At 37.8% G+C, this 11,693-nt stretch overlaps 1 protein-coding gene across 2 annotated transcripts in view; it reads right to left on the bottom strand.

The window, feature by feature from the left end:
• Positions 1-11,693, bottom strand: part of CALN1 (calneuron 1) — a 529,462-nt gene that overhangs the window by 208,823 nt on the left and 308,946 nt on the right. The gene's annotated exons all lie outside the window — the stretch shown is intronic.

Genomic DNA, 11,693 nt, shown 5'->3' with positions numbered 1-11,693 from the left:
AAAAGATAAATAACCCAGAATTCCCTTGGATCATACTTCCTTTGTGACACCAGGTTGGGAGATGCCAGTGACATCCTTCAGCAGGCATCATAGTATGGGGCAGAATGTCAGGTGACAGCAGTGTGCAATGAGCACTATGCATTTTTAAAAGAGAGTCGAAAATAAATACACAAATGCCAGGAATGTTTATATTCCAAACCTGGCTGTCAACAGAGTAGGGCAGAATCTTGTTGGCATGCTTGGACTGCACTGAAAACTCTCAGGGTTTTAGTGTGGGCCTTGCTCCTAGGGTGGGATGTTTTTGTAGTTTTAATCACTAGACTTCCTCATGAAACAAACTAAGGAAACTTAAATGTTCTAGGCCCATAATCAGGTGCCAAAGAGAGACACATGCAGAATCAATTTCCCATAAAAATGTCTATTTAAAAAGTAAAAATTCAATCAGAAAGGCTGAAGCAATCCACACGGGAATTTCTGGAAGAAAATGTAGCCAGCTCTCATCATCAGAACTTCCAGAAGAGCTATTTCCTTCACCCTTCTTTTTCCAGCTCCTCTCCCCTTTCCTCTCCCTCACTCAGTGGATGCTCAAATCTCTTAATCTGTAGTTTCGCACCATCAGGCAAAATGTTGCCAATGATGAAGATAATAATAGCCACCACTGATATTGGTTTACATAAATAAATATTAATATAACACTTAAAATGTTTTAAACGCCTACCTTCCATCTTAGAATCAGTATTGGTTCTAAAGCAGAAGAGCAGAAAGGGCTAGGCAGTGGGGGTTGTGACTTGCTCAAGGTCACATAGCTAGGAAATGTTTGATGTCACATTTGAACTCAGGATCTCCCCCTCTATGCCTGGCTCTCAACACTGAGCCACCTGGCTGCTCCCTAATATAACATTTTTATGTAAACATTTATATTTATGTAAATGCTTATTGATCAATATGGCATTTTGAAATTTGCAACATGTCTTACATAGACAGCACCTTTTCTTAAGTCAAATCAAGAAGGATTTTTTTAAGTATCCATTGTGTGCCAAGTACCATATTAAATTCTGGGGATAGAAAGAAAGGCAAAATAAAGTCCTTGATTTTGAGAATTCATAGTCAAAAGGGAGAGGGGGAGGGGAACACCCCCCAACTATGTACACAAAAGAAAAATAGCAGATCATCATGGAGGGAAGGCACCAAAATTAAGGGAGATCAGGAAAAGCTTGTAGAATGTAGAATTTAGCTATAATTTACTCGAAGTAAGCCAGAGAATCCAGACGATGTGGTAAAGGATGGAGAGAAATCCAGGCAAGAGACAGCCAGTGGAAATGCATGGTGAGAAGATGAAGCATCTTGTGCAAGAAAATTCAAGGAGACCAGCATCCTTAGATCACAGAGTGCTTGGAGGGAAGAAAGGTGCAAGAAGTCTATCTAAGACTATTTCAGCAACTTCCATTTGAATTTTTAGGTTTCCAGATGGTGGCCAAATGCTTCTCTCAGGGTTCTGGGGGATAACCCTGAAGGGTTAGGGTTTTTAATACTGTCCCTACCAATGTGATTTCCATCAATCATCAATCAAACAACTAGATTTTAGAAAAAAATATATTTATTCAGCAGATATGCTGTGGTCAATTATTCCAGAAAATGTTGCTCAATCATTTCAGTCATATGTGATTCTTCGTGATCCCATTCGGGGTTTTCTTGCCAAAGATAATAGAATGGGTTATCATTTCTTTCTCTGGCTCATTTTTTGAAGTGTCTCCAAGGTCACACACAGCTAATAAATGTCTGAGGCCATATTTGAACTCAGGTCTCCCTGACTCCAAGTCCAGTGCTCTATCTACTGCAACACCTAACTGCCCTTTTTGTTGTTTTGTTGTTGTTGTTGTTGTTGCAATTTTGCTGTTACAAAAGTAGTATCCCAAAATTGAGAGTGTATTATCCTCTTTCACACAAAGTTCCCTGGTGTAAAGATAATTTTGAGGTTGTGACTTAAAATCTAAATTAATTGGTCACCAGGGAAAAATCCCAAATAAAATACCCAAGTCAGTCTGAAAATTTATGGTAATTTTAATTAATATAGAGGGAAGGATTTTAAGGAGAAAGAGGGAAGAGGGTATAGGATTTCTCCCACCTGGGCTGTGCCAGGGGGAGTCCAAGATCTCCACCACTAGGTCTCTGAAGAAGATTAGAAGCTTCTAAGAGGATAGATTTGGAAAGTAAAGGAGAAAAACTCAGCCAGAAACTCATCACCAAATCGGACAATAGCTGTAGCCTCACCAAGATGCCGAAAGGCCCAGCATGCTGCTACCAGCCACCTCTCCACCACCAAAAGGTCTGGGAGAGAGGAAGTGACACCAAATATATAGACCTTTTACCCTTGTGTCCCCTCCTCTAAATTTTCATGTCTACCAATCACATCAGAGGCTTTTCTCCATGACTGCCCATTCTTTAGTTCTCATCTTCTTTGGTTAGATTATATCTTTCTGAGTTACTTAACACTTCTTTGTTAAGTTCACCTTTTGTTAGTTACTTAATCTTTTTGTGATTAATTTACCCTTTATAGTTAATTAACACCTTTTTGTAGTAAGATCTTAAAATAGACATAGCTTAAAGTTTTAGCTTCACTATAAAGTTAGAGCTAAGTACCTTCATTGCTCAATCAGGGGATTACAATTTTATCTTCACCATGAAGTAAGATCTAAGTAGGGTGGAGTAATTGAAAGTTCACACTGGTGAGGATGGGCTCAAACTTTGAGTAAAATGGTAAACAGGTCCATATGTAGAAAACACTGATGGCAAATGGGTAATCTGTTTCCTGGTTACTACATGTCCTCTTTCTCCCTATGTAGTAACCTCTTGAGGTTCCTCTCATGTGTATGTATTTCTCTATTGGTCTCCAAAGGGCAGTGCCTTTGTAGAATCCATAGTCAGCATGTCTCTCCATTCAGTGAAGTAATACTCCATGAAGCTACCTCTTCAAGGTATGCCTATTGTTTCCTCTAGGGGTATAACACAGAGGCTGGCACATAATAGAGCCTTAGCCAACAAATATCAAAAGTGCTTTTTCATTGATTAATATGAGAGAACATGTGTCACTTGTTTTATACTTCACTTAACATCAATACAGAAGAGTTTATTGAACATCGTTACCTCTGTATGACTTAACATAATGCTTGAGTTGAAGAGAGGTTTCAAAGATACATTTTATTTTGCTGAGTCAAATGATTTTTCAAAAATAAATGAAAATCAAACCAAAAAGGTAGACAGTGGGAGATTATATTCTTCACGCTTCTCGGCTTTGTAACGATAAAGAAAGGCTCTATTGTCGAAAAACCTCTATGAAACCCTCTCTTCTGTTCTTCTTCTGAGTTCAAGGCTGCCCTTGATGATATATATGCAGACTATTATCATAACAATTTCAGAAAAATAAAAAATAGGGGATATGGGTCATCGGCTCCTGAGATATCAGGCACCATATCTGATTCGAAGTTCCATTGGTGGATTTTTTATTTGTTTGGAATTTTCCCCTCTTTAAACTCTGAGTGCCTTTAAAAACTGAAATGCCTCCAGAATGGACTTTATCTAGATGTCCAGGTCCTCCTCCTCAGCCTCCCTCACATAGTACATGAGGTTAGGGTGGTTGGATTCCAAATGTGCTAGGTCTACTATGGTCATGGCTGAAAATTCACTATTGTAAAAACACAGGCAAGTAATATGAATAGCTCACATTTCTCAGAAGCTTTAAGCTTGGCCAAGTGTTCTCCTCACATTAATCCTGGGAAGTCAAAAGTGCGAGGAAGGAGCAATCTTCACTGAGAAAATCATTTCAGAGAGTTTAAGTGATTTGCTCATGATCATAGAACTAGAAAGAACCAGAACTGAGATTCAAACAAATGTCTAACCTAACTCTGAGGTTAGGGAGTGCTTCATGATAACACACTAATAGCAGTGTCTTCTGATTTTTATCTCTTATTCTAATTTGATGCTTATTTTGACTTTTGTTCTAATTTCACTTGTGCCACATATATTTACATAGTATGTGTGTGTGTGAGACAGCCAGAGAGAGAGAGAGAGAGAGAAAGAGACAGAGAGACAGACAAAGAGAGAGAGAGACAAAGAGAGAGAGAGAGAGAGAGACAAAGAGAGAGAGAGAGAGAGAGAGAGAGAGAGAGAGAGAGAGAGAGAGAGAGAGAGAGAGAGAGAGAGAGAGAGAGAGAGAGAGAGAGAGAAATATGATTCAGGGGGTTGAGTTCCCAACTTGGGAGTCAGGAAAGGCTGAGTTTAAATCCTGCTTTAGACACATACAATATTTATGACCTTGAGAAATTCACTTAACTCCTCTCAGTCTTAGTTTCCTCATCTGTAAAACAAGGAAAATAATAGATAGCACCTACTTTATAGGGTAGCTAGATGGCACAGTGGATAGAGTGCTGGCCTTGGAGTTAGAAAGTCTTCCTGAGTTCAAATCTAGCCTAATACATTTACTGGCTGTGTAACTCTGGGCAAGTCACCTTATAAGACACATCATCCTGAGTTCAAATCTGGCCTCAGACACTTAATGGTCACCTTACCCTGTTTGCCTTTGTTTCTTCATCTGTAAAATGAATCAGAGAAGAACACAGCAAACCATTTCAGTATTTTTGGCAAGAAAACCCCAAATGGAGTCATAAAGAGTCAGATGCTACTAAATTGACTAAACAACAATTTTGTAGAGTTGTTGTGATAATGAAATTAGATTATGTGAAGATAGGATTAATTCTTCCCTTGTCTATTTTTAGCTAATCAAATCAAGAACTTCAAGTGCCCCTCCTTACCATTAAGTGTGAGAGTTCACAAGTCACTTACTAGAGTAAGTTCCCCACCACCTTGGGCAGTGCTAGGCAAATTGAAAGATTGCCATAAATTTCTATAAAGAAGGAGGAGTGACAGGAAGTGACAGGAAGTGATGTGGAAAAAAAGGGGTATAAAAAGAGACCAACATGGTCTAGCATTCATTCCCTTCCTGGCCTTTGGAGAGTTTGGTTCTAGAGATACCTGCCTTTACTTGGAGGAGACCATTTCCCTGGATCCTGTGTCAGCTTGCTGGGTGAGTAGAATTCTGGCTGAAGACACCACTGGACTTCTGGTGGGACAAGTATGTGGGAAGCCCCTAAAGGGCTGAGCCTCACTCCACCAGAGAAGGGCTGGTAGGCTTGTTAAAATCTATCTCTTTAGCTACATATTTCCACTTTCACTCTTTCCATCTCTTTGTTAATAAACACGCTAAAAGTCATTTTGACTTAAGCTATAATGTTTTAAATTCAGTGACCACAATATTACTTTGTAACTATCATATTTAGCATAAACCTAAATTTAAACTCTTTCAATAACATGTAATGCACTTGGCAAAACTCAAAGAGCTATGAAAATGCTAGCTATTATTATTATGTTATATATTCTTAAAAAATTCTTACCTGCCATCTTAGAATTTTGTCTGTGTTTTGGTTCTAAGTCAGAAAAGTAAGAGCCAGGCAATGGGGGTTTAGTGACTAGTCCAGGGTCACACAGCTAGGGAATTTCTGAGGCCATATTTGAACAGAGGACCTCCTGTTTCTAGGCCTAGCTCTCTATCTATTGAACCACCTAGTTGCCCTCTATTATATGCTCTTATATACCATTATATGTGATGTTATTGTTATTATACCAGCTTTCAACATTTAAGGAAAAGGAACAAAAAAGATAGACTATTATATATGGGTCTGGGTTGGGGATTATCATTATGTGAGCACCTGAATGACAAAGGGGAGTGGCCATGAAGAGTAAAGAGATGGTGCCATGTTGATCTAGTAAATTACCAGTTCTGTGAAGGGAAAAAAATGAAGCCAGATGTCATGGACTGGGAGGATGCATTTATTTTGAAGTACTGAAGGACCCACTAAAGATGAAGAACAGGTTTAGGTGAGAGGAATGAAAGCATGTAATATTGTGATCAGAGAGGAGAACATCAGCATTAAAGACGTCGGAGGTGGAAGAGTTTGAGGAGATGGTGAAGTCTAAGGTGTTCTTAAGATAGAGTGGAAATGGATTGCTTGGATGGTAAGAAGGTTGATGCAGGATTTTAGGATTATAGCTCTGAAGAGATATGAAAGGACCTCAGAGGCCATCTAATCCAACTCTCTCATTTTTCAGAGGAGAAACTAAAGACCAATGAGGACACATGACCTTCTCAAGATCACACTCAGAATAGGAGTCACTTCTCCTAATAGGCCTGGAAGACTTGAAAGTTATAAGTACACATGATTTAAATAGAGATTGGACCCCAGAAGTCCCTTCTGACTCAAATTCTCAGCTTCTAGAAACCCATTCCAGTGACTGGCAAACCATTCTTTTTTAAATAATGCTTTGTGAAACAGTATCTGAAAGGATCATGAAATAACCCTTTGTTGATGATTTTTTGTATTGCTATTATAGAAAGGAATCAATAAGTATTAGCTGAGCAACAGAACTAAACTAAAACCTCCCTGAGGACAGGAACTCAGTTTTGTTGCATTTTTGAATTTCTAGTGTCCAAAAGAGCTGATATAGTAGTATCACAGGCATTTAGTAAATATTTATTAGACTGAACGAGATACCAAATTATTTTCAAATTAACATGTAAAAAAGAGATAAGACACAATCCCTGGCTATAAGGAAGTTTCCATTGAATTTTAGAGAGAATTTCCATTTGTAGAGAATAGGTAAATAAAACAATGGCTCACAGAAAAAAAGAACTGGGAGTTTTTAAGTTTAATACAATTCCAAAATGAGACAGAAGGGCAGTCATTATGGCTACTAAAATGTTGCTACAATCTGAAGACATTAATAGAAATAAAGCATCCAGGTGACAGCACCCTTGCTTTCCATAACCTGCTAGTCAGACCACACATCTGGAGAACTGTGTCCATTTCTGGGGCCACACATCCAGAAGGATATTGACAAGCTAGAGGAATATCTAAAGAAGAGGGGTCAGGATACTGAAAGGGCCAGAAGATATCTCAAAGGAATGGCTGAGGAAAGGAGGAATGTTTAGCCTGGGGAAGCTAGAACAAGGAGAACATAATAACCTGGCTTCAAACATGTGATGGATTGTCATCGGTAAGAAAGAATACAAATTCTGCCTGGTTTCAGATGACAAAATTAGGGCTAATGAGCAGAAGGGAAATTTATTTCCATTTAATATTGGAAGAATTTTCCCCCAAAAAAGTTATTTTTATTAAAATCGTTTGCTTTTACATCACCTTCAATTCCAAATATATCCTTCCTGCTCTCTTCTCCAGAGAGCCATCCCTTGTAACAAAAAAGGGGGGCAACAGTTCAGTCAAACTAAACTACACATCAACCAAGTCTGACAGTCTATGCCATGTAAGGGATGGCTTTCTGAAATTAGAGTTATTCAATGACAGAATAGATGACCCCACAAAGTCGTGAGTTCTCTATCAAGGAAAGTGTTTGTTTAGAGGCTGAAAGATCTTCCATCTACCCCATTGTAAGGAAAAATCTTGCATTCAGTGGAACTTTGGACTCGCTGACCTCCCAAGTCCCTCCCAACTTTTAAGATTATATGATTCATTTACATATAACATCATTACATGTTTATGGATCTCCTGAGAAATTCTTTCTCTGTCCACAGGGATTTTAACTGGAATGGTATGGAAGAAGACATCACGATATGACCCTCAAGAGTCCAGCTCCCTCATCTCACCCCAAAGCTCCTCTACCTTCCTCCTGGAGGTCTACACTAATTATTTTAGCAAAATGCTTGTCACATTTGGGAAAATTAACTTCCCCATCAAGGATGATTTGATCAGTCAACCAAACCAACACAAATTAAAGTGTGTGGGAAGGACAGGTGAAGGTGGAAAGCTTCTGAGGAATTTAATGGAGATTCCATTCCCCCTCTTTTGATTTAGGAAAAAGGGAATTGGAAGTAAATCTTTTCTTTCATATAGTTTCTTCAATCAGCTGACACCAGATAACATGTTACATACAAAGGAATACTAGAATTATCAGATAGAACACTTTAATGATCTATCATAATCCTATTACCAGAAACTTATTTAAGAAAGAAAAATCGTCTTCCAGGTAGGAGAGTTGTGTCCTAGAAACTTGAAATTTCAGAGTTGAAAGGACCTCTCTAGGGCACAATTCCTTATCAAATCATAAATGCCCTTTATTATACTCTTGGGACATAGCTTCAGATTATGCTTAAAGACCTCCAATGATGGAGAATTTACTGCTCCCAAAGGCAGACCATTCCATCTTTGAATAGCTCTGCTAAGAAATTTTTCTTTATAGAACTGAAATTGTGCTCTCAGTAACCTCCACTCATTAGCTTTATTTTCTTATGGCTAGACTTCTGACTTTGCCACTATAATTCTGCTGCCTTCTCAACCTGGCATATCCCTCTGCCATGCTGCTCCCTTTTTCCATCAGTGGATTCCTTCCAGGGACTTCAATTTTGAGGACAGGCCCAAGTCAACCATCTTTCATGCTCCTTTTAGTAGCTCTTCTTTGTCAACAGTATTTGTTCCATATCCAACTGGAGGCATCTTCTCATCCCAACTCTGCTTTTCAGCCTTTATTTTTTCATTATCTTCCCTCAATAGAAGGTAAATTCCTTGAGGGCAAGGACTCTTCATTTTTGCTTGCATTTTTATCACCAGAGCTTAGCACAGTGCCTGACACATAGAAAAAAGTCTAATAAATATTTTATACTTCCTTAAAACTTACTTGAATTTTAATGATACTCTCTAGGGTCAAGCAGACAAGCATAATCTATCTTCCATACAATCATCTTTCTAATATTTGAAAACTGTAATCATCATATTGCCTCTAAGTCTTCTCTTGATCATGATAAGCATATCAGGTTTCTTCTCCCTATTCTTTCATGACATAATTTTTAGATCCCTTACCATCCTGTTAACTTCCTTCTGTAATTCTCTAGATTCTAAATTTCCTTCTAAAACATGGTGCCAAAAATGTACATAATACTCTGGGCATAGTCTGCATTCTCAGTTACTTCCCTTCCTTTCATCTCTTCTATACATCCTTGGAAAATCGAAGTCACATTCCCCCTTTCTTCCTCCAATAAAAATTAAATTATATTTCTACTAATAAAAATATTATATTTTATGAGGTTTATTAAGGATTATTAGAAATCAAGGAATATAGAAAATACGAAATAAAAACCACGTGCCCATGGCTGATTAGCCCATTTAAAATCCCCGAGCTTAGCTTAGCTTACTTGCTATGTCATTGCAATGGAAGAGAAGTCCCCATGAGAGGCATTACTGCCAGTTTAATACCAATTGTGATCTCACCTATGTGGAGACTCAGGTGAGAATATAGGGAATACTGGGAAATACCAAGGACTTTTTCAAAATCTCCATTTTTACACTTCTTAAAATCCATTGTCAATGCAGAATTAGGAATTATGTCCTTCTGTGGTAAGAGCAACAACTATCCCATAAAGGTGAAACCAGTTTTCACCTATTAGTCAATGAAATTGTCTTCAAGACTTAATTGGTGGAATACTTGTACAAAAATATTCATAGCCATACTCTTTATGGTGGCCAAAAAATTGGAAAGTGAGGGAGTGTCTGTCGATTGGGGAATGGCTGGACAAATTGTGGTATATGTTGGTGATGGAATACTATTGTGCTAAAAGAAATAATGAACTGGAGGGATTCCATGTGAACTGGGACAACCTCCAGGAATTGATTCAGAGTGAAAGGAGTAGAATCAGGAGAACATTATACACAGAGACTTGTACATTGTGGCACAATCAAATGTAATGGACTTTTCTACTAGTAGCAATGCAATGACCCAGGACAAACTAGAGTAATTTATGAGAAAGAACACTATCCACATCCCGAGAAAAAACTGTAGAAGTAGAAACGCAGAAGAAAAATATATGATTTATCACTTGGTTATATGGGTATAGGATTTGGGATCGTGGTTTTAAAAGATTGACTCTATTACAAATATGAATAATATGGAAATGGGTTTTGAGGAATAAGACATGTATAAACCAGTGGAATTGCTTATCAGATCTGGGAGGGGGGAACAAAGTGGGATGGGAGAGAACATGAATCATTTAACCATGGGAAAATATTCTAAAATAAAATAAATAAAGTAATGTAAAAAAAAAAGACTTAATTGCTGAAGCAATTAAGTTGCACACTGGATAGAGTGCCAGACTTCAAGACAGGAGGGCATGGATTCAGATCTGGTCTCGAACACTTCCTAGCTATGTGATTCTGGGAAAATCCTCTAACTCTAATTGCCTAGCTCTTGCCACTCTTCTTAGAATGAATACCAAAACAGAAGGGACTAAAGCTTCAAGCACTGCTTTAGTTTCCATGCTGCCTAAATATAAAAGTCCATCCCATAAGGAAACATAGGCTCCTCCGACTTGACACATGCTGTTGACTAGGCATATCTCCTTGGCAAATGCAAAGGCAGGGGATCCATTCCCAAATGAAATGAATCAATGCTGTACACTTGCTGAATAGGTTTCTCCTGCTATTGTTAATCAAATCCCCTTTTGATAAATGTTAAACAGCCTACCAATAACTCATTTTGTTCCATTACTACTGAGCCTGCACCACCAGACTGGTCTGAGTCAGACCTGGCCCAGAACAACATGCCTCTTCAGCCAAATTTCCTTTTGGAGCCACATTGCTTAGCTGAGATTTTAAATTAAGTAAAATAAAAGACTCAAAAATCCTCTAAAAGCCAAGTCTCTAGTTTTGAGTCCACCAATTACTAGTTTTGTGACTTTGGGCAAGTCACAGTCTTTTGGACCTTCAATTTCCCTCCCTGTACAATGAGGAGGTTGGAATGGGTGATCTCTAAGATCACTTCCAACTCAAACATTTTATGTTTCTGAAATTCTATTATTATTAGTTCATTCTCATATTCTTAATCAAAGGGGTAGTGAAGGAATTAGTCTGAGGATAAGTTGCTATCCATCTATTATTATTCTTTTCTCATTAATGTTTGGCAAATTATTGCAGAAATGAATAAAAGAATGTGTTGTTTTTTATTTTTTGGTGTTTTTTTTTAAATTGAATTTAGGTGTTAGTTCAAATATGATCTCAAATATTTCCTAGTTGTATGACCTTAGACAAGTCACTTAATCCTATTTTCCTAGTCCCTGCCCATCTATTCTAGAGTTGTTATTAGGCCAGAAAGTTCGAATTTTGTTTTTGTTTTGTTTTTTAAGAAAAAGATTTAAACTATTCATCTATAGAATCACTGAAAATATCTGTGGGGCAGTTCCATTAGCATTCAGGACAACAGTAACGGTATCAAGGCATACCTTACTTAATTGTGTTTCACTTTGTTGTGCTTCATAGATTGCTTTTTTTTTTTTTACAGATTGAACGTTTGTGGCAACTCTATTAAGCAAGTCTATCAGCATCATTTTTCCAACAGCATGTGCTCACTTTGTGTCTGTGTGATATTTATATAATTCTTACAATATTTGATACTTTTTCATTATTTACTATATCTGTTATGCGATCTATGATCACTAGCCTTGATATACTATTGTCATTGTTTAGGGCTTACATGAATTTAATCAATAAATGTCTTTGTCCTCACTGCGCCACCTTTGGTTGTTCCTTATCTCTCTCCCTCTTCACCCTTCTCCTTACTTCCTGAGACACATCATTAAA

The sequence above is a fragment of the Monodelphis domestica genome, chromosome 2 (assembly GCF_027887165.1).
Source record: "Monodelphis domestica isolate mMonDom1 chromosome 2, mMonDom1.pri, whole genome shotgun sequence".
Classification (NCBI taxonomy): Eukaryota; Metazoa; Chordata; class Mammalia; order Didelphimorphia; family Didelphidae; genus Monodelphis; species Monodelphis domestica.
This window is presented reverse-complemented; position numbering and strand designations above follow the sequence as displayed.